General features: G+C 50.5%; 1 protein-coding gene across 5 annotated transcripts in view; it reads left to right on the plus strand.

Annotated features, from left to right (window-relative positions):
- The first annotated feature begins 8,523 nt into the window (after positions 1-8,523).
- Positions 8,524-25,512, plus strand: part of Casz1 (castor zinc finger 1) — a 144,215-nt gene continuing 127,226 nt past the window's right edge. For 2 of the 5 annotated variants that reach the window (XM_074081370.1, XM_074081377.1), the window contains exon 1: positions 9,673-9,845. The gene's annotated coding sequence lies outside the window, so the exon portion shown is untranslated. Of the gene's footprint in view, positions 8,656-9,671; positions 9,846-22,983; positions 23,937-25,512 lie in introns of those variants that run through there. The other 3 variants (XM_074081373.1, XM_074081380.1, XM_074081375.1) reach the window with 3 other exon arrangements.

The raw sequence follows: 25,512 nt of genomic DNA on the forward strand, positions 1-25,512 counted from the left end.
GGAAGCTCAGAGAGGTGAAGCCAAGTGCTCAAGGTCACACAGCCAGTAAGAGGTAGACCAGCTGCCAGACGCTGGGAGTCTTCATGACAGTGACTTTGGAACAAATTAAATGCCCTTGATATTCACACCTCAGTTCTCCTTTGACTTGATTCTGCCCACTGAAGCAGGGAACCAAGACAAGGAGGAAACGGACTCCTGTCTCTGTCCAGTGAGGACTCCATGGGTCTGTCCAGGGTGTTGGGGCCTCCTGGTCTGGGACAAGGGCAATGCCAAGGCCCTTTGGAGGATTTGAACCATAGCTTGAGCCCCAAGAGGACAACGTGAGGTTGTCCCAAGAAAGAAGAGGAGCTTTGTTTTCTGGAAGGTCTGTGAGGTCCCTGCAGGTCCAGATTAGTATTCAGTATTTATAATATTTCCATAATGGTAAAACAAAAGAAAACAAGCAGAGAGAATGCATTTTTAATCACCAATCATTTCTCTTTGTTTGTTGTGAATGAACAGTGAGGTGAAATAGTATTTCATAATCACCCCATTCGAATTTTCCTCCCCACAAAGCACCGAGAAATCTCTAAATAAAATAAATAAACAAGCCAAGACCTTAAAATAAATCCCAGAGGGCACAATGCTACGTGTGGGTTATCACAGCTGTGGGAGACAGGGGCTGGGAGGTGGGGAAGGGAGGACAAAGGGCCTGGGCCTTGTCAGTTACCTGCAGTCACAGACTCCAGGTCTGGAGACTCACAGGCCAGTGACACAGGTGAGCAATGGTTTGCAGATCCACAGAGCAAGGTGGAGCCAGGCAGACTCTCCACCCTTCTTCTTCCTCAGCGTTCCAGAATTTTCTGGTCTATGTCTTCTCACTAAAAACCAAGAGAATTCCTATTCCTTTGCTCCTGGAGCTTTACAATATCCTACTTGGTCTCCTTATTCCCTTGCATCTTCTCTTCATAGTGTCTGCTGCCCCTGAGCTAGTCCAACCTTCTCAGGGAGAGAGGAAGAAACCATAGCAAAGACAAAATGGAAGGGACATACCCAAGATGTCCCAGCAAGTGAGTGACAGCTGGGTCTGGAGCTCAGGGAGCTTGACATCCTGTCACACCAGCCTTCATCTCCTTGTACTCCAGGCATGGAGATGCTCCAGGCATCTTTGAGAAGCCTCTGAATTTTCTTCATTCATTCTTCCCTATCATTCGTTTTGTGCATGTCAGCATCACCAGATCCCTAGGTCCTAACAAGATGCCTGGCTGAAGGGGCATTCACCAAATGTATGTTGGGTGGATGGGTGGTTAGGTTGGTGGATGGGTAGGTGGATGGATGGATGAATGGAAGGGTGGATGGTAGGTTGGGTGATGGGTGGATAGGTGGGTGGTTGGGTAGATGGATGGATGGGTGGATGGGTGGATGGGTGGGTAGTGGATGGATGAGTGGATGATTGTGGATGGATGGATGGATGGATGGTAGATGGATGGATATGTGGTTGGGTGGATGGGTGGATGATGGTGGATAGATGAGTGGATGATGAATGGATGAATAGGAGGTTAATGCCCATTGGGGTCCCTCATTGGCTACAATAGCTACTGCCAATCTCAGTGTAGCCTTGAAAACATCTGGGGGTCTGATGGCTTAAAATTATGCCTTCAATAATTCCTTAGAGGACTCTGAAAAAAAAATCATTTTCTAGCAAGACAGGCCCCCTCCAAGAAGAAATTTGAGGCAAAAGTCTCAAAGGAGTGGTGATAAAAAGCACTGGCTGAGGTCACAGGACTCAGGCTGTGTTCCTACTCTGCCACTAACTCTGTGCATGATCACAGGAGAGTGAGTGGCTTCCTTTCCCTGGGCCTTGGTTTCCAACTCTGAACTGTGCTCAGATGCCTAGGCTCTGGTCTGGCCCCTTCTCTGTGAAAAAATCTGTTCTCTGGGAGAATGCTATCTCTGGAGCCCTTTTGCAGTCTGGGTAGCCCCTCTCCCCAGTCCCCAGCCCCTTCTATGCTGTGGACCCTGAGCAGCCATAGCCAAGACTGCTTTCTCTCTGGTGGGCCAGTGGGCAGGGGGAAGCACAAAGCATCAGGAAGCCAGGCTGGATGTTCTGGCTGTGGCCAAGGCCTGTACTCCCTCCGAATCCTATTGAAAAAATAATAAAAAGGTAATTACTTTGTCATTACTGAACACTGGTTTGTCTTTTTTTTTTTTTTTAAGCCCCGACCATAAATAACCAACCCATTACACATCGGAGTGGACACACAGGACCTTGTACCCACTCCTCCTTCTCCCCACCCCACCCCACCCCCACGCTGCAGTCTACACAACACGTGAACATCAAACACAGCAATGCTACTTGCTCACTTGACATTCTAAGCTAGGTGCTAGAAATAATGATAATGATAGCTGATGTGTGAATCCAGCCTAATATTCTGCATGAATTGTCTCAAGGATGCTCCCAACAGTGCTGAGGCAGATACTGATTTTGTTGCCATAATACAGATGGGGACACTGAGGCTGAGAAAGGCCCAAGGTCATTCTGCTAAGAAGTAGCGGAGCTAGGATTTGAACCCATGTGACCAAATTCAGAAATCCATTATCAATTATTTAAACACAGATTTAAAAAGTAAACACATATACATGGAGACGGGCTAATGGGGGCTGCAGGGAGGAGGTAATTATGATGTGTGCTGTGGCAGAGAAAACAAGGGAGCAGTGGGCAAGAGCATATCAGGGAAGGCTCCCTTGAGGAGGTGATGCCTGCTTTGGTCTTAATAGGTGAGTGGGAGGAAGAAAGGCCTTCAAGGCAGAAGGAAGGGCCACACAGAGGCCAGGAGGTGAGGGCAGAAGAACAGCTGGAGGCTCTAGACAGCTCTGAGTGGTTGGAGCAGAATGGGGAAGAGGGAGCAGCCAGGCAGGAGAGACAGGCAGGGCTGTCGCATACATCCGGGCCAGCTTGGCACAGCAGGACAATCCTCCCCACCCACACTTAACTACCTGGCACTCCTGCCTGTGTGACACGAGGAACCTCATCAGCAAAACAGCTCTTTCCTGCCTCTGCCGCTGGCCCCGCCCTCTGTGAGCCATGGTGCCACAGGCAGCAACTGCCACCTGCACAGGTGCCCATCGGCAGGAAACATGGCTACTTCCGGAGTCCCAGGGCTAGCTCCCTTTGCCTGTGGCCTGACCATACCAACATCAGTTAGGGGAGAGAAGCATCAGAGCTTTGAAGTCAATGTGGATTTCAGACAGGGAAAGGTGGCAAGGAAGGGAAGGGACAGAGGCTGACACATATGGTACGTGGCAGGAACCACAAGGCCCCAGGAATGTGGCATTTGCTCTGAAGACAAGTAGAAAGCAGGGAGGCCATCACGAGGTTTGCCTTGTTCAACAGGCCCTGGTGCCAGGCCTGCCCCACCCTGGCAGGCATGGGAGGGGCTAAGGTGTTGGCCCGTGGGTCCTGGGATAAGAGGTGATGTCAGCGGGCAGCCCTGCCCCTCACCTGGCTGTCCCTCTGTGTATTTGGGCATTTGCTGCCTGCACGCGTACAGCCTGCCAGTGCACAGAGCTCAGCCATACCTTTGTGGCCTCAAACCTCTAAAGGGACATACAGTCCCACACCTCCACCAGGGCACACCCTCCCATCCAGATCTCACGAGATCTTGCTCAAGAAACACTCCTATCCACACATCCTCCAGTCGCTGGGAAGGCTGCTTGTGGTGGTGGCTCACAAGGTTGTCCCCAGTGGGTTTCATTTAAATTCATTCTTTACATTTGAACATCCAATTCACACCCAAATGCTTGGCTCTTGGATCGTGGGTGGGCTTTCTTGTCTGCATCGTATTTATATTTGGGTTCTTCTGTGTTTCCTGAATTGTTTACATTGAAGATTAATTACTCTTTTTTTTTTTTTTCTCTCAGCAACTGAAAACTTTTCCTTTTTTCTAGGTAGATAGTTCAGAGAGTGTCAAAGCTGGAAGGGGTTGTAGTAGAAATCAGAGACCCTGGGATTAGGGAATATTTCCTAAAAGGAAAATGTTAGTCACCTGTGATTCTTTTTGTTACCAGGCAGGGGTAAACATAAAAACCATAAAAGAAAACAAAAAGTCAGTTAATGAGAACAAACTATGAAAAGGAAAGGTTGAGCCAGGGAGAAAAACAGCCTGTCCCTTGCTTGGAGCTGAGATGGGAGATCATGCAAGGAAACTGAAAGCAGGTACCGGGTGGCTCCCGAGCTCGCAAAACAGGTAGTATTTATGGTATAGAAATCCCTAAGGCTTTTCTGTCGAGAGAGATTTCTGGAAGGTGCAGGTGGACGGGGAGGAGGAAGCGGGGAGCTCAACTCTGTTGAGGCTGAAAGTCTGACACAGACCCTACTCCTAGGCCTTATAGGCTGAGCAAAGGGGCTCTGGCAGCAGATCCCCAGGCCTGGGAACCTGCACAAGGGCCTTACTCCCCAGCTCCTTAGTCCTTATTCCCTTCCCTGCGACATGTGTGGATCCCAACAAGGCCGCTCAAACCTTCAAAGAGCCCTGCTTGCGGCCAGTTCTAACAAGAATTCATTACTGGAATCACAGACTCTATCACCCATTAAATTAGCAGGGGAAAGAGAGAGGGAGAGAGAGAGGCTAAAGAAGGTTGGAGAGCGAGGCAGAGACAGACTTGCTCAGAACCCAGAGCTGCCCCGTGGAAGGGCAAGTGTACACAGCCCTCCAGGAGGGGACATCGGGGATGGGTCTCAAAAGCTTTAAGACGATGTACACACTCTTTGACTCAACCACTCCACTTCACGGAATGTGCACGATTCTTTACAGACAAGGATATTCAGTAGAGTTATTTATAATAGTGAAAAGAATTGGAAACAAGTTTGGGGTCCAAAATTTCCAACAGTGAGAGATTGTTTAAGTAAATTACGGTCAGACTGTACAATACAGCCATTAAAAGTCACATGGTAGAAGAATATTTAATGATGTGAGAGAATGTGTGTGTTATGTATACATGGTAGACTAAGAAAAAAATCTAGTATGTTCTGTGTGATTCTGATTTTATACAACAAACCAAAGCAAAAATCAAGAGCATCAACAATAAAAGCAAACACAAGAACTTCTGCAAGGACTGGGTGGTGGGAATGAAAAATGAGTTACATTTTCTTCTTTCTGTTTATCTGTTTTCTGAATTTTCTACAACAACCATGTATTGTGCACGCAGTCGGAAACAAATAATTATGTACTTTGCAAAAAGAATGAGAGGATTTGGAGGTGGAAGGACTTGCAAGTTTCGTCAGCCTGGCGAGGATCTGAGAAGCCAGCTCAGGGTTTGGGAACAAGCCCCTCTCCCTGCCTCCCTCCCCAGGACACTCCCAAGAGAGACATTCGTAAATAAAATGAATGGACTCAGCTCTTTTTATTTTTAATTACAACTTGCCCAGTAATCACCATAATCACTTATCTCAGGCACTTGTTTAATTACTTAGTAACTAAGCATCATTTGAGCACCTACCATGATACACACCATGCTAGGCACAGTGAACCCCCTAAAATATAGACCCCACCCAAGGAGAACCTCAAGACGAGGAGTAGCCCAGGCACAAAGGGAACAAGTGCATCTGTCTGTCACTTTTTAATTTAAAAGTGGAATAGTGTTTCTTTGTTACACTTATTGAGTGCTTACTGTGTGTGAGATCAGATGCTTGTACTGTGGTTTCTTTGATGGCATTTGTCTTTTTCTAGATTGAAATGAGATGTAAAGGACGGATTTGTTCTGCTGCCCAGTCCTCCTCTCCCCCAGAGCAATTCACTTCACCTCCTTACGAACATGGAACAAAGGTAAAAATGTTTGTTGCATTGGTGTAAATCAGGGAGTGAGACTTTTGTTACCTGCCTGCCCACACAGGTAGCTGGTCCTGGGGGCATCGGACTGCCTACTTCAGTCTCTGAAAAGTTGTTGTCTGTGCCTCAGTCTCCTCATCTATGTAATGGGTGTGTTCACCATCGTTAAGTACCTGTTACTGTTGTTATGGGTTGGAAAATGAGATCATGGAAGTGCCTTGCATATAAATAAATATTGACAATTGATGAACAATCAGATTTTGCTTTCCACTATTACAGAGCATTAGAAATGAAAAAATTGTGACCAGGAAGTTGAGCCGGGATTTCTGTCAAGTCTTTCCCAATGACACCAGCTGAGGCCGATTTAAATTTCTATGTTTCAACAATCAATTATGCAGACTTGGTGCTTGGCTCCTGAGCTTCTGAAAAAAAAAAAGACACTCGGAGTGGGGGAGGGGGGTGTGTGTGTTGGGGGGATCTTCTGTAGAGACTCAGAAATGGGATGGGCTTTTGGTCACTGGTAGCCCACCTAGAGGCAGCTAACCCACCTCCCCTCCTGCCCACTGTGCAGCCTCCTTTGCTAGGGCACAGTTCCTCAGAGCCATCTCTTCTCCCACTGTAGACTCCAAACAGAGAGCAAAAGGCCTGGCACGGTGGTCACTGTGTCCACCTGGGTCCTCCTGAGTTGTACCAGCTTCTTCTCCCTTCTCCTTGTCCCCCTAGAGCAGAGGTACTAGGAGGGCAGGAACTTACCTTGATTCAGTGCCTGACTCACCAGTGAAGGCCTGCTACATGTCAGGCACTGTTCAAGGTGCTGAGGACACCACAGGACACAGAACTAAGTCCCTATCTTCAGGATGCTTCCATTCTAGTAGAGGGACAGCCGGAAAGGAAACACGGGAACAAATGAGTAAGCAAACTCATCTTAGACACTCAAACAGGATAAGGTGATAAAGCTGGGAGCTGAATACCTCAGTAAGGAAGGGCCCTCAAGAGGCCACAGAGGTGCATGGGCCTGAGCAATGTGGTTCCATTGGAATCCCACAGCCTGCAGAAGGGCATTGCAGGCAGAGGGAGCAGCGAGTGCAAAGGCCCTGAGGTCGGGAACAACTTTATGTTTTTTTAGGACAGCAAGAAGCCAGTGTGTCAGAAGCAACATGACCAATAGGGAGGCTGGAGGGCAATGAGGCCCAGAGCAGGTAGTGGCCAGGTTTTGAAGGACTTGCTGACCATGGAAAAGTGTTGGGATTTCATTTTAGGGGACACTCAGCAAATGCTAAAGGAAATGAGAAGAATGAGTGTCTGATCTCAGTCCCTTTTGGGAGTGGGAAAAGAACCATGGAGTGGTAGAGCAAGTCAGGGAGACACTTGACCAAGGCTCTATTTTCTTTCCTTTCTTGAGTTGGGGACAGTGGTTGAGAACCAAGAGAATCCTTCTCCATTCACCTCCCTTAGCACTCATCTCCCTCCTCCAGTCCCACCCCTGTTTGCAGCCTCCCACACAGGTGAGGTTCCTGTGGAGGAGGCGGGAAGACTCTTGGAATGCCAAGGGCAGGGATGATGAATCACACGAGAAAAAAATGAAGGGAAGAACAGATAGACAGTTTGGTGGATGAGATGTGACTTGGTGATGTTGGGGGGCGGCACTTAGGATGGGAAATGGAGAGTAAGCTTTCTAGTGGGAAGGGGACATGGGCCTGACAGTGGGACTGAGAGACTAGCAAATTTCTCAGCCAGTCCCTCGGGAGCAGGGTCCTGCCTAGCTTCCCTCTGTCCCCCTCGATGGTAGGGATTTGCCATTTACTGGGCTCATCAAACACCTGCTGAATGGACAAAGTGAAGGACCACTGCTGGAGGAAAAAAATAAAACAAAATAAAATAAAACAGAAGGAATAAAGACAGAACAGGAAGAAATGAGAAGTAAAGGGAGCACTGGATGTCCCCAGGAACAATGACAATTACTGGCACTTACCGATCAATATCTTGGCCCAAGCCGTTTTCCTGCATTAACTCGTTTTAGCCTCTCTAGACTCCTGGGCAGCAGGTACTACATTACCCCCATTTTACTGTTGAGGCAACTGAGGCATGGAAGGGTGTCAAATGACTCACTCAAGGTCACCCAGCCGATGAGTGATGGGTATCTAAACCTCAAAGTCCAATCTGTTAACTTCTTTACATTGTCCCAAGAGTGGACAGAGCCTCCAGGTAGAAGTTACAAGACCTACTTCGCCAGCTCTCAGGTGGTGGTTGACTCAGTTTCTCCTGTGGAATGGTAGGGTTGGGGGGGTGCTCTGCAGAGTCACCAGATATAGGAGCTTATAGATGGTGGGTAAATGAGTACTAACCCCTGCAACTGAAGATGCCTTTGATGGTTGGAGGTCTGCAGAGGCTGTTAACTCTTAGTGTGTCATTGCTTTCTGTTAACTCTTGGGATAAGGAAGGGGAACAACAAAATGAACCTGACAGGTGTCTGAACCCCAATTCTAGCTTTCATGTACAGGCAAATCCTGAAGTGATCCCTAGAGACATTCCAGGTAGTAAGGAGCTGGGTTTTAGAGCTGGTCTCTTTCCCAGCGAGTCTGACACCCTGCTATCACTGGGAATCTAATCAGTGTGGGGTGACTCTTGCCCAAACCTGAAGGCTTTAAACGGATGGGACAAGTCTCTGCCACCTCAGGACCAGAGGGCCATGGAGTTCATGGGCTCTGCCCATCTGCCTCTGGACCAATTAACTTCCAGCTAAGGCAGGGCACGGAACACATCCCAGCAGATGTCTGTCTTGAACAATTATCATTGCAAGCATGGAGTCACTTTCAAGCGGTGAGAGACTCCATTGAAGCCTTTCAAGGTAGGCCCCCAGTCTCTCAGGCCACAATAGTGTTTCGCCAGCCTGTGGCATTTCCTCTTAGTGTAATGCACTGTGTCCAACACATCTCAAACCTGGGTCATACTATGAATTTTTATTCATTTACTCAACTCATCATTTATCTATTTAGTACTACTGTGGTCAATTTCTCACTTATCATCTGCGTGTTCTCTCCCCTTCCCCCTTTAAAAATGTCTCTCCTATTTCCATTCTGACTTTGTTCACTTTGTTCTGGTCCTGGGATGGGGTGGCCTGGCTAGGAAAGGCCAGACCCAGGCTGCAGAGCCCCAGGACTATACTGACTGCTGGCTCCAGGCTCTTCCTGGTGTGGCCACTTCAAACCAACTGGGAGGTGAGAAGAGCATGCTGAGTACCCTCTCAAAGAGGCTCTGCCTGCCACAGGGATTAGCTCTCCCAAGACACTCTTTATCCTACTGCCTTGTTTTATTTTCTTGGTGGACCTTTTCACTCAGTATTATTCGTTTTAATATTATCTGTCCCATCCCCGCCCGGTGTAAGGGTCATTCTGCATGGCCTATCTTGCTCACTTAAGGATTTATTTCTTGCACAAGAGACTACATGAAAAACTCTTGCAAAGAACAAGTGCAAAGAGGGTATTAAACAGTAGAAACATTACGTTCTTTTGGGTTGGACAATTTTAACTTGCACAAAAGAGCCAGTTCTTCAGTGGAAAAGTGGGGACCAAACTTGGGGGCTCTCCGGGTTCACAACAGGTGAAAAGTCACGCACCCCCAGCTCTCCTCCCTCTGCCCAGCCTCAACTCCTTTCGGTAGCGGCATGTAGAAACCTTCGGGAGCCGCAAAAGAGAGCTGCGCGCTCAGATGCTGCTTCGCAGGTCGGTCTCGCCGCGCGCGCACGCTGAGTCCACCCCGGGCGGTGGGTGGGAAGAATCTGGGAGGGGAAGGTCTGGGGGTGTGAGGGTGGAGCGGAGCCCGGCCCCACAATCCGGCCCGGGTTTTGCATGCCACCCACTCGCCCGCTCGGCCGCGGAGAATTCCATAATCACAGCGGGCGAGAGCGGAGACTGGGAGCGAAAAATCCGGGATCCGGCAACTTTGGGCAGCGCATGCGCGCCCGCGGCGCTCCATCCCAAACACACACACATTTTTCCCCCGGACTTGGAAAGTCACCCAAAGCCGCCCCAAGTGCAGGTAAGAGACTCGGCGCTCCCTCCACCGCGGCCCCCCCACGTCCCCCGGCTCTGTGGCCCTCCCGGGGCGTCTTCCCGCCTTGCTCCCTGTCCCGGTGCAGCCCCCTACCCCCGGGGCTGCCGCTTGCAGCAGGGAGCGGGCAAGCGAGCGAACGAGAGAGCCAGCCAGCCTGCGAGCGGCGGCTGCCACCCAACTCCGGCCGTGCGGAAGGCAGGGGGCACCGAGGGCTGGCATCCGGGCGCGGGGCATCGTGTCGCTCGCCGTGGCCAGGGGAATGCCCGGCTCGCGGATCCCGGGGAGGGAAGGGCTGTTGCTCCTGGGGGTCACTTACTCAAACTGAGGGGGCGGCGGGGTAGGGGAGAAGAGGGGGAGGTGCTAGACGCGAGTGCAGGACTTTGCAAATGGGGTGGGGGCGCCCCCCGCGCTGTGGGCTCCCGGGGGGGCAGGTGCTCGCCAATACCGGGTAATAATTCCTTCTCCTACGCCCCCTCCCCCAGCTGCGCGGCGGGGGGGGTCTGCGCTGTCCAGGGCAGAGAAGGAGGCAAGGGTGAGGGGTGCCTGGGGTGACTTTGCAATACTTTGCCCAGGGGAAGTGGTGGGTGGTGTTCCCCTCCAGCCGGCTCTTGTGCCCCGCCACTGGGGTGTACGTGCTACCGGCAGAGGTAGGCAGTGTTCACTTAGGCTGAGGGTGACAAGGGGTGCCCCGGGTGGGAAAACGAAGGCAAGAGGTCTTTTGGATGAGGGGAGCGGCGCCCCCTTTTCAATCTGTGCCTGGGAAGTTTATCTCAAGTGCGCTGTTCCAGGCGCGGCAAGTGGCGCTGCTCACTCTCTCCCCCACCCCAGCCTCCCCGGGCTCGGGCTGGCAACGCTGGGCAGAGTCGGAGCACCGGCTCCGAGCAGCTCGGCTGTCGGCCGGAGCCCGCCTGTGTCTGGGAAAAGTTCCGGGGAGTTGGGGCGACTGTTGGTGCGCCGGGAGAGAAGTTGCGCCTGGGGACGTGGGATGTTGGGCTGGCAGGCCAGCGGACTGATGGAGCGGTTGCGCTCCCGGGGTCTCTGCAGCGATGGAAGAGTGTCGAGCGGGTTTGTGCCCCAAGGTGGGCTGAGGGTGACCTGTGGGGGGGGGTGTTAGCATTTGGGGAAGGAGGATCCCTGAATCCAAGGACACGGAGCTGAAATAGGCACCTTGTGGAAGACAGGAGTAGCTTGTGGGGGCACGGGGGACACTAAGGGAGAGATGGCTGGGCTACCCGGACACTTGGGGTCGGGCTTCAGGGCAAAGTAGCGCGTGGTGGCTGGTGCAGTGTCGGGAGTGGGGTTCCAAGGGGGCGCCCAGGAATGGGGGACCTTTCCAGACCGACATTCACGGAGCACCCGAGTCAGGGGGGCCGAGTCGTGCGCCTGGGGTGAGTCGGCCGGGCGGAGCGGCGGCCGGTTTATTTTTACTCGGTGGCATTTGCAGAATGTGCAGCTGATGACCGTCGGCCGCCAGGAAGTTTTGCTTTCTGTTCTTTCTCTCTTTCCGAAGCCAGCGCGGCCGGGAGCGAGAGGGCCGGGGAGCCGGGCCTGAGAGGGGAGGGGGCGGCCGCTGGGGCCGCGGAGATGTGGGCAGGGGCGCACTGGGGCTTCGGGCGGGGGCTGCTCGGTGCGGGCGGGCCGGCGGGCGCTGGGCCGCTGCGGAGCAGTTGAGCGACTGTCTGTCCCCAGCGTTGGAAGCTCCTCCGCGAGGGGAACAGGTGTATGCGCCGTCAATCACAGCAGGAGGGACACTTTGGGGGCGTAGATTAAGATCATAATAATAGATTTTTCTCTAGGGGGTGGGCACAGATTCTTCTTCCAAGTTATCCCGACCCCGGTCCGGAGTTGGGGGAGGAGAGAAGTGTGGCGAGAGGCCGGGGTCCGCTTCTCCTTCCGCACAAGTTTCTCCTGACCCAGCTTCAGCTTGGGAAGCGGGCCTGGGCACTGCGGCTAGGACCTCCGTCCAGTCACGCTGGGGAGGGTGCGGGTGCGGATGCGGGTGCCCATGCATAAGATTTGTCCAGTAGGGAAGCAGAGTTAATAACCCTCCTCCGATGCTGGAGCCCCCCCTCACCCCCCCGCCAAACCCCGCTGGATCTCTGGGCAAGTGTGTATGGGGGGTGTGCGTCGCTGCTCCAGCGGAGTCTGGGGGCGCGGCCCTCAGTGTGTGTAGCTGTCCCTCCAACACCTAGTACACTCGCGGAGGCGGAGGGTGGGGGGAGGACCAGGGTAGTCGCTGGACAAAGTTGGTAAGTTTAAGACATCTCTAAGCTGGTACTAGCGCTCGGTGAGAGCACGCGAGGGGACTGGGAAACAGATCGCGGGGTAGTACTGGTGCCCCCCCCCCCCGCCCACCTCACTGTGCGCGCGCGCACGCACACGCACACGCACACACACACACACACACACACACGCACGCACACACACACACACACACACACACACACACACACACACACCGCCGTCCTAAAGGGAGCTGTCCGGGCTGAGCAGGAGCAGCTGCGCCGGGCGTGGGGAGGGGGGTAGTTGGTCCCCCGGGACTGCGCTGGGGCTGCGCTCCACGTGCCCGGAGGGGGCGCTGGGCTGGTCGGCGCCCGAGAGCAAAGCGCAGGGTTTGCGCCCTGGTGGCGGCGAGGCGGTGCGTCCTGGGCAGTCGTCGTGACTGGAGACATCTCTAGCGACCCGCGCCACCTCCGGCGATCCCCAGCCACTTTCCCAGTTCCCAAACTTTGACTTTTATGATTTGCCCCTCACTGGAGCTCTCGGACCCTCTCCAGGACAGAGCGGGAGAACTTCTGCCTTCCGGGCAGCGACCACAGTCCTATTCATCGGAACCCCACGAATTGGAGATACCCCCACCCCCCATCCTGTTAGCCACCTCAGACGCGGTTAACGAGAGTTTATGGGGAATATTGTTGAACTTCAGTAATCAGGTTTCCAGCGATCTTATGCCTCCTGTTTAATTTATTAGACTAGTTATTTATTCTGTTGATGATAATCTGTTGCTGGTTTCTATGGAGATGTTAAACTGATCTCTTTCAGAAATCAAACTCCATATGCACTAAAACGTTTAAAGGGGCAGTGCCTCCCTCTCTCTGTCTTTTCCTTGCTTTTTTTTTTTTTTATTATTTTGTTTTTTAGACTTTGCACCTTGCTGAGACTTCATCTTTTGCCCTGAGTCTCAGTTCATTTTTTTTCCTTCATTGAAGGAGAGGAGCCCGGGAGACTCACGCTTTGTGACAAGTATAGCTTATTATGGCTAGCAGAAAGCGAAGGCTTTGATCCCTAAGTTGCATCATCATTTAAAACAGATCATTTCACCACCACCCCTTTCCCCCCATCATAGAAGAGCAAAATTCTTTCAAGATCAAAGAGTCCAATCTAAAAAAAAAAACTATTGTTTAAAAAAATGGGAAAGTCAGTTAAATATGAACCTCCCCTTTCTAGCTGTTCCCCTTGTGTTTAAAGGATTTTTTGAATAAGAAAAACAAAACTCAGCTAATTTTTTCATACTTATTAGTAGTTTATCTTGCCCCCCTTTTAATTTAAAAAGAAGTTCAAAGTTAGATTTTTCTGCCTGTGGGGGTTGAGGTATATTTGCTTCTCTTTTAGATCCTGACCATCTGTTTGTGGAAAATTAGCCTCTATGAAGAGGGGGAAAGGAGTTTTTACTCAAAGTTAATGGAGTGCTTGAATTTTTTTTTTTTTAGAAATCAGTCACCCAAAAAAATTTAAAGTCCTGTTTTCCTTACTTTTTAAGAGAACATCAGTAACCTCTGACTGGTGTGTGAGATACCAACTTTTCTCCTCTTCTCTACTCAGGCATTTTTCTGTGACTTTGATGATAGTGGTGATGGGGTTTGCAGTAAATTAAGAAAGTAAAGCAAAAAAATATGTTTTTTGACACCGAAAAATTGTGGACCTACTCTGACTCATATCTGTCACATTGGCAGATATGATACAAAGCGATTGCATTTCCTAATGATCCTTCGGGATTAAGTTGTAGGCAAAATCATTTAATGCATTTTTAATATTAAAGGCCCAGGTTCCATTTTCTTAAAGGTAGAGGGGGGGGGGGCTTCCACAGAGCTGGTGTTTTCAGAATAGAGTCCCCCCCCTTCACATTTCCGTTTACTTTGGGGAGGAGTGAGCCACACACAGGGCATTTGGCTTTCATAAATAAATTTATATCTGGCCAGAAGATCCAGTGCTAAATAAGAGCACACTTAAAAACAAAAAACTCAAGACTCCACCCCTGCTATAGGAAATAAAAACAGAGGCAGTACTTTACTTATTCCCCGCCACCCCCACCGCTATCTTGCTTCTCTTTGATATTATTTTATTTTGGAGACGATGGAGTGGTTGTTGCTTTCAGCTCAGAGGAGAGGGGAGCTATTCCTATTATTTCCCTCATTGCTATATTTTAAATTTTTGTTTGATTTGGATTGCAAACAGAGCAGAGGCTTAGGAGTAAAAAGAGCACTGTGGCTTTAAACTCAGGAGTTTGCATATTCTCCTTGTATCTTTCCCCTTTGCTAATTATTGTGTTGTTTTCAGAGCAAATATGTCATATCCATGGCGACCGGGCAGGTTTATTGTCTTTCTGAAGCAATAGCTCACATAAGTAATTAATGACTTTCTTTTTTTTCCTCTGGCTTAGGTTAAACAGATCATTCAAGGAAAGTCATATCTCTCTCTCTCTCTCTCTCTCTCTCTCCTCGCCCAGTGACATAAGAACATGAGTTAGAACAAGAAAATACTTTAAGCAAGAAGTCAACAGCTTATCTCCCATTTCTTTTAAAAGCTGAAATGTCAGCTTCCAGACCTAGGTGCTGCCACCCCTCATGGCTGGGCTGTGCTGTGCAGTCCCAGCCTGGGCTGGCCCTGCCCTGCAAGGCTATGGAGGCCAGGGAGGTGTTGGCCTGGGGGGAGGAACCTGGAGGAATTTGCTTTTGAGGTTGGGGGAAGCACTCCAAAATGAGTATTTCTCCTGTATTTAGCAGAATTTAATTAAATTGTTTACAGGAAAGAATTAATGAGTTGGTAGTAATGTGTTCCCCACCTCCCTTCTTTTTCCCAGGCTACTTAATTGGAAAGACAAAGTTTTTCTTTTTCCATTCACCTTCAGCTTTCTTCAGCCTTGGTCTTAAGTGCCTTTTCCTGGAAAAGTAGCTTTTGGAATTCCCTCTGGTTAGTATTTCCAGCATGGTGGTAGGCTTTTGTTTTTGTTTTTTCTTTTCAGCCCTCCAACTTGAGGCTGGTTTTTGCTTGTCAGAATGATGGTGATTGACTGTGACTTGGATGTTTTACCTTTATCTTTTTTGGCTGGGAAGGGGATCCTTTTAGGATATAAAATCATACAGCTGGCACACCTCCCCTCTATCTGGAGTAACAGTATTGGAAAAGGTAGAAGCAGTATATTTTTTTTCCTTTTTAAAATAATCACTTTTCTGTTCTGCCCTTTTCCAATGGACCTTTGCGAACAACAAGCCTTATGACGTCACCCTTTAACTTCAGAAATGTGCTAGATTTCTTATGAACATCCTCCAGCCATTTTTTTGCCTTTCCTCTTTGATGTACATTAAGCACATTTATACTGTCCCTCTGCCCAACACACACAATTTACAAATTTCACTTATGGACAAGGTTTTGCATGTGTCCTTCAAAAAGGGGAACAAGATAGAGAGCATTTATGTTGTTTTCAGTCACAATTACAAAAAATATTTTCTCCCCATCTGAACTAAGTGAAAAAAGGCTGTGAGTCAACGGAAAGAATCTTTAGGCTTTTGGCATTGACAGTGAAAATATAAAGAAGAGAGATTTATTTGGTAGCTGGTTTCCGAAGAGGAAGGAGAAGGCCAGGCAAGTCTGATGCTGCGACTCGAGCCGAGTTGTGATTGAGTCTGTAACCTCTTGATGTCTATATCAGAAAAACAGACATGAGCAGAGGGAACCGGGGAGAGGCACACAAGCCTGCTAGAGGAGGGAGCTCAGGGGGAGAGGCACAGAGAGAGGGAGATAGATTTAATTTATAGACATTTTAAAAACCGTAATTTCATTAGGATCTGTTCTTCCCTTTCTCTGAAGGGCAGCCCGGCAGACCGATAAGGCCGATCCCTTTGCCCAGGACGTGCTGTGTGGTTTGCTGGGCGCAAGGCTCTGCATCCTTGCCAGCTCCAAGCCCGAGACTTCGCTTCCTCTCTGCCCACTGTCCGCTTATTTCCACGTTAATAAAAACCCCAATAGTCAGAAGTTAGGTGTGGCGCTGCCTGCCCTGTGATTTTCCTTTTGGGTACCATGCTGTTCTGAGAGCGGGTCTGTCTTTTGCCTGGGCAGTGACATCTCTGTGTCTTCCATCTGTCACCCAGCTGCCTGTGGTTCCAGTGGCAAGAGTCTGCTGGGGGAGGGAGACACCCCCATCTTGTCTCCCCTCAAGTTCACCAAGTTAAGTTGCTGTGGTTCTGAGGCCACAGCTTGGGGGAAAGAAAAGCTAAAGCCTGTCGTAAATTCTGCAAAAATTAATCAACCGTTTAAGGGCTGCACGTTAACGAGGTTTTGCAGGCAAGCTGGGCCTGTCTCCTGTTACCCCCCTGTCCAAAGTCCTGAGAGCAAGCAAGGGGTGGCCTGCCCTGTGAGAGGGGAAGGGGAGTTGTTTTTTAAAATCACAATAATTGAGGACACCTAGGGACAGGACAGAGGTGAGGTGGATTTATTGAATATAAATCCCCAAGTGCCCTTGTTCCATGTTGTTGGAATTTTTTTTCTCTTTTGGTCTGGATTTGTCCTGTGTGTCTTTGGTGGAAGAGACACGTAGAGAAAGAGAGCAAAGGGGTGGGGGGTGGGGGGGCAGAGACAGAGAGAGAGAGAGAGGGGGAGAGAGAGAGAGAGAGAGAGAGAAGAGAGACGTGTAGCTCCTTCGGAACTCATTATCATTCTTAATAAGTCTTAAGGAATAAAGAAGAGCATTGAGTGTAAATGCTGGGTAATCCTAACGCTTGTCAAGGTGAGAGGAGTCTTGAGGACACAGAGGAAAGGGAGAGCAGAGGAGGGGGTGAGAAGTGGGGGCTCACAGGCCCGGTGGGAGTGGAGTCTTGGGGTTCTGAGGCTCTGCTGGTGGCTGGGGTGGGGGACCCCAAGGTGTCCCAGGTGAGATGGGGTGTTTGAGTGGACACCTAGGGGGTCTCCAAGATAGGGTGATTTGCTAGAGGCAAGAAGTAGGGGTGATAGAAATGGTCTTGCCTTGGGTGTGAGGGGTGGGGGTATGGGTCATAGGGTCTTTGCTTCCCCCTGGGCACCATGATCTCCAGCTCTTGGTCTCCAGCTCCTAGAAAAGGCCCAGGTGTGGGTAGAGGGGATTTGTCGTGCTCTGGCCCTCCCTTGCTGTCCCCTCAGGTTCCTCTGTAGTTAGTGGCTGCTCTGGGAAGCTGAAGGGCCAGAGCAGCGGCCAGAGCTCAGCTCCGGACACTAGGTGGCTTAAAGGCTCTGCGAGCCTTTCCAGGCTGCGAGCAGAGCAGTCGCTGGTTCCCATTCTCCTCCGCCGTGGCTCCGCTGTGCATTTGCTCTGCTGGCTCAGCGGGCAGCCCTGGTAGGCAGGCAGGAAGGTAGTGGGCACCCGCCCAGGGGCACAGCCCATCTCCTGGACTGGTCCTCCTGTGACCAGCACTAGGATGAACCAGGGCGTAGCTTCTGAGGGGAAAGACAGCCAGCCAGCCAGAGACACTTGGAGTAGGGAGGATGGGAGTCCGGCTGTGTTCTCTGCCCATTCTCTCCTTACCACCTGGGCACCAGGCACTGCTGAGTCTGGGAGGGGTCTGTGAGCTGAGCACTTCCGTCCTTTTGAATTCATGTGCCCCTTTTGAGACTCTTATTAATACAAAAAACCTCATAAGCACAAATATTGCTTCTACTCCGAGGGGCTGCATAAATCTTATAAACCCAGTCTAAGACTCTCCAGGGTTCCTTACTCCGGTGGGCTTCTTTCTAGTTCTCTGAGATGAAGACATAAGGAGGGCAGAGACAAAGCTGTCCTCACCATCACTCCCACCTGACTGCCTCAGTCATGGGAGAGGAGGCCGCTGTCAAACTGTCACACAGAGAACCCCTGTAGATGGAGCAGGGCCAATAACGCAGGCTGCCCTGTGCAGAGCTGCACCTGCTAAGGTAGATGCCCCAGGCCAGGTCACGGGCACCTTCTTTCAGTTGGCTCAGATTCTCTAGGCTTCCCAGGGTGTGTGAGGAAAGGTCTTAGCCAAGGTCATGTTCTGACCATGGACAGTTTTCTCTGGGGAGAAAGGTGGGCATAGAGAACAGTGCAATTCAGGATTGACTTCCCACAATTGGTTGAAAAAATAGTTTTTAAAAATAAACTCTATTTCTTGTGGAAAGCAACTTCTGGGGAGCTTTGCAGAGAGCGTGTGGGAGTTTGAGGTGAAGGCTGGTGACTGAGCTGGTGTTAAGCCAGGAGGGAGCGGGATGGGTTAATGGCGGGTGATTCTGCCTTTCTCTTGTTAAGAGCAGTAATGGCCAAATTGCATGCCCTTCGTGTGCCTCGCTGATGAGACTTACCGAAAGGAAGCCGTGCTGCTAGTCTCTGGGTGGGTGAGCCTGTGCGCGCGCGCGTGTGTGTGCGTGTTTGTGTGTGTGTGTAAATGAGAAGAAAGGGTGGGGGAATGCACCCTGCCAGGCTGGCACCCTTCCCCAGCACTAATTGCTGGCAGAGTACCCACGGGGTCTGTGCCAGCGTCTCCAGCTCTGCCACCCCCCTCGCCCAGGAGCTCAGCTGTGCATCTTGCTATGTGAGGGCCATTTCCGGGCCCACTAGTCCTAGAGTGCCTTGGGAATTTCAGGGAAATCTGATCTTTTGAGAGACTGTGGGCCACACATCTGCATCTCTGGCCAGGGATGGGGGATGAGGTAAGGCATGGGTGGTCCAAAGCCCTGTGGAGGTCTAGCTGTCCACTCTCTGCCAGCCCTAGCTCCTCATCTCTGTGCCCACTTAGGGTCTTGTGAGTGGCCGGGTAGGGTAGGCGTCAAGAGACCCTGTTTTGATTCTGGCTGTGTAGTAAATCCCTGTGTGGCCTTGGGCAAGTCATTTGGTCTCTGGGCTTCACTTTCCTTTCTAGTCAAATGGCCTTTTTCTCTCAGAAGGTTGTCCTGATGGTCAGCTGGGTTGGTAGCTGTGGAAGTCCTTTGAAAGTAATTAAACATAATAAAGAATTTATGGTGGTCACATTGTCAAGTGCAGGGTGTCTCCAGTGTCAGATGAACATGCTTTATGTAACACGGTATGTGTCTCAAAGGGACCCCTGCAAATTCTATTTCAGAAAGCCACAGGCCCAGACACAGCGGATGGTGCTGAGGTTGTGTTTTTGTATCAGGTTCTGGGTTGGTTCTGTTAGTGAGAACTCTGGGCTGAGTTAAAGGGCTGCATTTCAGCTGAATAGGGGATCCTGTTCAGGACATTGCGTGTGCTTTGCTGTTTTAGCTTGTGGAACCCACAGCTCGCTGAGTAGGTCTATATCTTGTATGTTACGAATTCTGGAGCCAGTGAGCTGGGGAGCAGTGTTGTGTGATCTAGCATTAGTGACTTAACTAGCCTGTGCCTTGGTCTTTCACATCTGTAAAAGGGGAGGAACTCCCTGTATATCTAGGCTCAGGACTCCATTAGGTGCGGGGTGATGGATGTAATGTTGGCTAGAAATTCTGGATTTTTTGTTTCACTTTTGTGGCTGCTGTGGGCTCTTCCTGGTACCTTGATGATGGATCAGGAGGGAGGGGAAGGAAGACCATGCCCACACGTGAAGTCATTCCCAAACCTGCTGGGGTCACTGGCTTCTCTTTCCCATTGCTGGAGCTCTATGGAGTGAGGAGTTCCATCTTGGGAGCTGTGTGGGTCAGGAGACTGGGGGTGAGAGTGGGGAAGACGGACCTGGGAACTGGCCCAACGTGCCTGTGGGCTCTGCCATGGAGCCTAATTCTGGCTCCATGAGTCTTGTATGTGAGGGTTCCTCTGTGGTGGAGAGGTACAATGTGCCAGTGTGGCTGGTAGAGGCTGAGAGCATGGGATTTGGAGCCAGGCTAAGGCAAATGTGAATTGTGTTTCTCCCAGTTGGGCAGATTAATTCTTCAAACCCTTTGTTTCCACAGCTGTAAAATGGGAATGGTGGGGTGACTGTGAGGATTAGGGGAGAGGAGGATGTTTGTGGCTGGCGTTTAAACCTTGAGCATTATTTCACACATGTTTAGTCCAGTGAGCTGCACATAGTATGGCTGGGGTGAGGCTGGGATGATACCTGGACAGCTTGGGCCAAGCCTCAGTTGGGTGCCCACGCAACCTGAGCTGGCTCCAGTAGCTCGATGTTTAGCTAAAGGGCAAGTCAGGCTGAGAATTGCTGGTGTCCCCTCAGCCCATGTGGATGGAGCCAGGTTTCCCACCTGTGCTGAGTGGGCCTGTCCTGGGGGGATCCCAGGCCCGGATGGAGGGGGCAAGGAAGAATGGGGAAGGAGGCAAAGGGACATGGAAGCACTGACCTAAGGAGGCAAGGATGGGGGGGCACTGGAGGGGCGAGGGGCACTTATGGAAGATGAGGTGTATGAAACTCCATCAGCCTCTCCCATTTCACTGTGCTCTGCCAAAAACACCCCGGTTCTTGTTTCACTATCTGAGATCTGGGAGCAGGTTAATTTCCATGACGAACTCCAGGCCACATGCTCTTAGGATTTATCTAATTAAACTGATGCTTTTTACTAAGAAAAAAAGAAAGAGGGAAGAGAAGGAAGGAGAGAAGAGAGAAGGAAGAGAGAGGGGAGGAGGGAAAGGAGAGAAGAATAGAGAGAAAAGTAAGGAAAGAAGGAAGGAAGGAATAGGAGGGAAGGAAGAAATGAGGAAGTGAAGGAAAGGAGAGAGAAGGAAGGAGGGAAGGAGGGAGGACAGGAGGGAGGGAGAGCAGCATGCTCACTTGGGAACTGGGGGCCTTGCTGGTATGCCATGTTCCTTGTCTTTATTTCTAAGACAGCTCTTAGGCTGGGAGGGAATAGGGTAGCTGGAGTGTATTGGGTCTATACTGGCCAATCCAGTAGCCCCAGTTCACATGGAATCTAACATTAAATTAAAATTTTGGGTCAAGTACTCCCAAGCTACATAGGCTAGAGTAATTGTATTGGGCAACACAGATACAGAACATTTCCAGCAATGCAGAAAGTTCTACTGGACAGCATCCCTCTGAGATTGGGCTGGATAAAGAGCTCCAGGGGACAGTGATGGAGTTGGGATGAGGGACTGAGCAGCAAGGAGGTTCCCAGACGTCTGAGAGGACTTCCTACCCAGAGCCAAGGCCTCTGTGGTATGACCACCTTCTTTCTCCACCCCAGAGCAGCTTCCTCTTCCCCAGGGCAGGGTGATGTCCACTGAGCTCCACTTAGGAAAAGGGGACTGTAAATCTTTCTTTTCTCCTTGGGATCATTGTAACCTTGGGAAGGGTCTTAACTCCCTGAGCCTGTGGAACTGGATTGACAGTAGACAGAGCCTGCCCATTGTGTTCTTGTGACCATAAACTGAAGTCACACAGTAAGCGCTTTGTAGAGTAACGCACATCACGAGCCCTATAAAAATAGGGACCACCATTATTACCATAATCATTACAGGTGTTGATACTATTTTCATAATGATTATTGAAGAGCTTTAGTAACTGCCAAGTTCTTAGGGACATTCCCCCCCAAATGCTGATGTATCTAGCCATAATCGAAACTTTCTAGAATTAATTTAAGTGAGCACCCTCCTAGCTGGCTGTGGTGGTACATGCCTGTAATCCCTCCTTTCTGTGGGCAAAAAGAGGATTTGAATCTGCCCCAGAGTCAGCCCTGGGCTTTCTACTTGAGAGTTAGAGCCCCTTTCTTCCCAAACTTATAAGCATGCCCATGTGTGAACACGTACGACGCACACACACACACACACACTCTCTCTCTCCTGTACTGGTTAAACCATATTAAAAATAAATAAATAAACCCCAAAGTATTAAAATACGGGAGTGCAGATGTGGCCCTGGCAGTGCTGGCTGGGTTGTTTCAGGAGGGGGGTGGGGGTCAGTGGCCCTGGGAGGGACATGTGTTTATTCCCGGACATTGCCCAGTGCCCTGTGTGCTAACGTGGAGCTGAAAAGTCCCCTGCATTGTGCAGACTCCTTCCCCCGTGAAAAGGCAATTGAGTCAGTGAGTTCCAAATGGATTGGAGTTGACAGTAAATGAGAATTTGGCAGTGGGTTGAAAACAAGCTCCCCCAGCGCCCCCCCTTGCCCTCCCCCCACCCCCCCTGCCCCCCGCCCAACTCATGCTCACTCATGCCTCCCTAAACTCCCAATGCTTATTTGGTTTTTAGAGGGATTTTTGCAAAGAATTATGATTTCTTTTTGTATGCAGCAGCTTTAGTCGCTGGGGTTATGTCCTGGCCTGCCCCTCTCCTGGTGATGGCCTACCCCCTCCCGCCAGGTTGCCACCTCCCAACACCTTGCTGCCTCGGTGGCTCCTGCAGTGATCTCGAACGAGTTAAGGGCTGAACCCACTCTAGAGCCAGCTGTGCGTTTTACTCTGGGTTCCTGAATGAAGCGATGTGCTGTGATCAGCACGATTGGACACTGTCTGCCCCGGTGACCCAGAGGCCCCCACCCTGCTGGGCTCCACCAGCTTTCACAGGACCTGCTGCTGGATCCCAGCACCGCCTCCCTGGCAACTTGGGGAGCTAGTAGCCCATGCGGGGTGAGGGGGTAAGGGGCTTATCTGATGTCCTCTCCACATCCAGCCTCCCATTAGAGACCTGTTTTAATTTTAAAAGAAAGGTGCCATTCTGAGTTGACACCGTCCCTGGTTTGCAAAGAAGGCTTGTGTATGTCAAGATCCCTGCCCCGTCCCCATTTTTCTCCTTTTCACAGTGGCCACATCCATAAACCAGTCAACAGATTATATACTTGTACCAGGCCCTCACTGATGCCCCTACATCCCCATTTAAACGTTCCCAAGAGCCCCAAGGAGGGAAATTTGACCACCCTGCTGATCTCCTCCAACCACACACTGTATTGGTGTATGGTATCTCTTCACCTGAATATTTATCTTATAGAGGAGTAGTCTCTCCTTTTCCTGGGTGGCAAAAGGTTCATTTTGGCAGAATTACAGCCTGCTCTGTGGGGGTGCATGTGTCCCCCGGTGGCTGGGGATACCTCTCAGGGGCTTACTGTGGAAAGGCTGAGTGGAGTTGGCTTGTTCTGGGAGCTGGCTAGGAGAATACTGGTTAAGACCATGGGTGCAAATCCCTAGCCCCTCATGTGTTGGGTGTGTGACTTTGGACATGTCAGTACCTCTTCTGAGCCTCAGTTTTCTCATTTGTAAAAGAGGACTAGTTATAATGCCCATCACGTGGGGTTGCTGTGGGGATTAAATGAAGTAAGACTGGCAAGACACAGGCCTGGCACATGGTAACAAGGGGTAGCTATTATTGCTACCTTTACTGCTCCTGCTCCACCCTCCCTGTCTGTCATCAGGAAGGTGGAGAGCTCAGACCTGTCCCTGTATTTGGGCTCCAGGATTCCCAAGGTCAGGCTGGAACCTCAGTCCACAGGTTATGGCCGTCAAAGATCTGTAGAAGCACACTTGCCAAACCAGCAAGGCAAACATGCTGGTCCAGTCCAGAGTCCTGGAGGAAGCTGGGAAAAAGCTTGCAATGCCTGGGCGCTCCCCCAACCCCCCTTCCCTCCCCCCAGGCTGGCCCAGACTGCCTGGCCAGGGAGGAATCCACTCCCAAATGCTGCCGCCATCTTTGTTCTCCTTCACCTCTCCTCGCAGACGGAAGTGTGGCCCTTGCCCTCCCCCAGCAGCAGGTGGCCTTTGCAGCCTGGCACCTGTTCCTGGAGGGTGGCTGCCAGAAAGGTGAAAACCCAGGAATCGCCTGCCTGGTGTGTCCTCCCTCTGAGTCGTTGCATGAGAGAGGCCTGTGTGCTGCCTGGAGGGGCTGGTCTGGGCCTGCCCTGGTGGATGGGGTCAGAGGAGGAGCTTGTTCTGTCATCCCAGAGCCCCCAGCTCACCCTCCAGGTGAGTCACAGGAGAGCCAAGTCTTGTATCCTGAGGTCTGTGTGCTGGGGACTTGCTATGGGAGGAGAGGTGCAGGGCTAGAGGACAGGGAAGAAGTTGAGAGGGGTACAGGGGAAGGGTCTTGCTTTCATCTCAGTGGGCAGCCAGCAAGCTGAGTTGCTTTTACATTTCCATTTTATTAAAAGAGGAAGGAAACAGGTATTTAACGAGTGCTGTCTATGTGTGAGATCCTATACTGTGACTTTCTGTGGGATTGAAGGACTCAAAACAGGTAGTGGCTGGAGTCCCATTGTGCCCAGCAGGAAATAAGACTCTGAGAGGTTAAGTAACTTAGCTTGGTTCACACAGCTCATATAAGTAGGGCTAGGAATTTTTACAACTTTTTTGGCAGTACTGGGGGTTGAACTCAGGTCCTTGAGCTTGCTAGACAGGTACTCCAGCATTTAAACCAGTCTGCCATGGGACCAGGATTCTTTGTTTGAACCAGGGTCAAGCTGTGTAACCTAGGCTATCTTCAAACCCTCCATTCCCTGCCTCAGCCTCTTGAATGCTGGGATTTTAGGCATGAATACCATGCCCTGCCGAGGGCCAGGTTTTGAACACAGGTTGATCTGACTCTGAAATACAAGCTTTCCTCCATGCACTGGAAAATGCAGAACTGTATTTTATGCAGGTTTTGATAAGAGACAAAAGGAAGAAAATTCACCCAGAACTGTCATGGTACTGGTTTAGTATTTAATGAATTTCCTTCTAGTATTTTTCTCCCTTTTGGTGACCATGTATATTTATGTAATATGTACTTGACACAATTATGGTCATCAGAGAATATGGCTTTTGGTTGAGACCCCAGATGAGGTAGGAGAGTCTCCTGAGCTGAGGCCACTGAGGAGTGATTGGTTCTCAGCAAATGGAAACCAGGGTCTGGCCTGGAGCCATCCTATCAGTCATGAGGCTCCTAAAGTTGAATTGGAACAGCAAACTGGGTGAATGGGCTGGCAAGACCCCCATGTGCTCTCTGGGGTTGGTTTTGCTCAGTTAAGTGGTAGAATTTTCTTTTTAACTCTCTTCCTTTTTGCTTTGACGAATGGGAATATTTGGACCATTTTCCCGAATGACCTCCTCTCCTTGGGGTAATGAGAAAATGAAAGTCTTTGCTAAGTGCTTTGAGATATTCAGATATAAAACGGCCAGCAGAGTGTTGTCACGGGCCTTCTGCTGCCAGGGCGCTTTATGAAGAGGAAGTGTAGTTTGTGGGGGTGAAGGTCAGCAGGAAGATGAGGGCCACTGCTGGAACCCGAGTCCCTTTGGGACTAAAGGCAGGGGGGCTCATGGCACCGCTTGGGATGGGTAAGGCTTGGGCAGAGCCTCTGCCAGCCTTACACACTTCAAGGCCAGGACCCCACGGCAAGTGATCCATTCACTCAGATCTTGTGGATGAACGATCCAATTCAAGGGGCGGTCTCCCCTCTGCCTCATAATGTCAGCCTAAGAATAACAGGGCAGAAGAAATACTGTGTCACCTATACAAATAACCACCCCGAAGATGATTTCGAAACATGGAAAAATGTTTGTTACG

The sequence above is a fragment of the Castor canadensis genome, chromosome 7 (assembly GCF_047511655.1).
Source record: "Castor canadensis chromosome 7, mCasCan1.hap1v2, whole genome shotgun sequence".
NCBI classification, from domain to species: domain Eukaryota; kingdom Metazoa; phylum Chordata; class Mammalia; order Rodentia; family Castoridae; genus Castor; species Castor canadensis.